Source organism: Urocitellus parryii, chromosome 1 (assembly GCF_045843805.1).
Source record: "Urocitellus parryii isolate mUroPar1 chromosome 1, mUroPar1.hap1, whole genome shotgun sequence".
NCBI classification, from domain to species: Eukaryota; Metazoa; Chordata; class Mammalia; order Rodentia; family Sciuridae; genus Urocitellus; species Urocitellus parryii.
The window spans coordinates 37,137,586-37,140,428 of NC_135531.1; positions in this window are offsets into that span (position 1 = coordinate 37,137,586).

Sequence of the window (2,843 nt, forward strand, 5' to 3'; positions counted from 1 at the left end):
TCTCTCACTGGGGCTTGCCATAAAATCCACACTGCATCTTTTTCTACTACTGATGCCTCTGGCATCATCGGTCCTGGATAATATGGTCCAAGAGGCATTGCTACATTTATTGAAGTCTAGACACACTGCAGAGGACTTTCTTGCTACAGATTCCACTCAAAGCTACTAACCTTTTAAAACCTCCATATAAGGGCTGGAATAGTATTTCTAAGTGTGGAATGTGTTTCCTCCAGAACTCAGAGCAGCCTTTCAGGCATTGTACTTCATGTTTCATGATAAGAAATGAAAAATGAAATATATTTTTTCCTTCTCTTTAGAAGGGATATCCTGGAATCACTGATCTGTCCACATCTAAAATTTTTATTGAAATGAGAGTCCTAACTCTTCATAGGGCTTACCTTATCATCTAGAATATATGCATCTCACTAAGCCTTTCAGTGTGCTAATGATCTAATGCTTGTACTGATTGATTAATATGATGTCATTGATGTAAAATGGTAAAATACAATGTTCTGTGAGATGTCTATGTAGTACAGATCACTTTATATAAAATTATAACAGAAAAAGATAGGCAAAACTATAAATAAAAGTTATTTTTATTACCTATGTATACCTATGTTTTTAATTCTTTTTCCTAATTTGGATAAAAAGAATGCATTTATCATATCAGGTACACATACCAAGTACCTGAGGTCATATTAATCTGCTGTAGCAAGAGTACCATGTGTGGTTGGCAGCTATAATCAGGACTAACTTTTACTAGAGGGAGCTTGTGATAGTACCAGTCATTTTTAAGTAATTCTCCAACACTGGAGACGGAATCATTTGCTATTGAATGAACCATGGGTTACAGAAGACATCAAAGAGAAGATTAAAAAATTCTTATAAGTAAATGAGAACAGTGATACAATATATCAAAATTTCTGGGACAGTAGAAGGCAGTACTCAGAGGAAAGTTCATTGCATGGAGTTAATTCCTTAAAAGAAGAAAAATTCAACAAATAAAGACCAAACATTACATCTCAAAGCCCTAGAAGAAGAAGAATAAATCGACATCAAAAGCAGTAGAAGACAGCAAATAATTAATATTTAGAGCTGAAATCAATAAAATTTAACCAAAACAAATAATTTAAAAAATTGACAAAACAAAAAATTGCTTCTTTGAAAAAAATAAGTAAAATTGATAAACCTTTATCCATGCTAAGAGAAGGAGAGAGAAAACTCAAATTGCTAACATCCATGATGAAAAAGAAAATATCATGAGGGACACTCCAGAAATACAGAAGATAATTAGAAATTATTTCGAAAATTTGTACTCCAATAAAATAGAAAATCTCAAAGGCATCAACCAATTTCATATGATTTGCCCAAATTGAGTTGGATGATACACATAAGTTAAACAGATCAATTTCAAACAAGGAAATAGAAGACACATCAGAATCCTGCCAAGAAAGAAAAGCCAAGGACCAGATGGATACACAGCTGAGATCTACAAGACCTTCAAACAAGAACTAATACCAATACTTCTCAAATTATTTCATGAAATAGAAAAAGAGGGAACACTTTCAAACTCATTCTGAGGCCAATATCACCCTGATTGTAAAACCAACAAAGACACATCAAAGAAAGAAAACTTTAGACCAATATCTCTAATGAACATATATGCAAAAACTCTCAGTAAAATTATGGAAAACTGAATACAAAAACAAATCAAAACTATAGTGTACCATGATCAATTAGGGTTCATTCCTGAGATGCAAGGTTGGTTCAACATACAGAAATTAATAAATGTAATTTATCACATCAATAGGCTTAAAGATAAGAACCATATGATCATCTCAATAGATGCAGAAAAAACATTCAACAAAATACAGCATCCCTTCATGTTCAAAACACTAGAAAAACTAGGGATAACAGGAACATATCTTAACTTTGTAAAAGCTGTCTATGCTAAACCCCAGGCCAATATCATTCTAAATGGAGAAAAATTGAAAGCATTCTCTCTAAAAACTGGAACATGACAAGGATGTCCTCTTTCACCATTTCTATTTAACATAGTTCTTGAAACTCTAGCCAGAGTAATTAGACAGACAATAAAAATTCAAGGGATATGGATAGGAAAAGAAGAACTCAAACTATCATTATTTGCCAATGACATGATTCTGTCTCTAGAGGATCCAAAAAATTCCACCAGAAAACTGCTAGAACTAATACATGAATTTAGCAAAGTAGCAGGATATAAAATCAACATTCAAAAATCAAAGGCATTATTGTATATCAGTGACAAATCCTCTGAAAGAGAAGCTAGGTAAATCACCCCATTTACAATTGCCTAAAAAATATACTTCGGAATCAACTTTTAAATAAAAGAGGTGAAAGACCTCTACACTGAAAACTACAGAATGCTAAAGAAAGAAATTAAAGAGGACCTTAGAAGATGTAAAAAAATCTCCCTTGTTTGTTGATAGGCAGAATTATTATTGTCCAAATGACCACACTACCAAAAACACTATACAGATTTACTGCAATTCCAATCAAAATCCCAATGGCATTACTCATATAAATAGAGAAAGCAATCATGAAATTCATCTGGAAAAATAAGAGACTCACAATAGCTAAAGCAATCCTTGGCAAGAAAAGTGAAGCATGTGGCATCACTATACCAGACCTTAAACTATATTACAGAGCAATAGTAACAAAAATAGCATGGTAATGGCACCAAAATAGACTGGTAGACCAATGATACAGAATAGAGGACACAGAGACAAATCCACATAAAAATAGTTATCTCATACGAGACAAAGGCACCAAAGACATATATTGGAGAAAAGATAGCCTCTTCA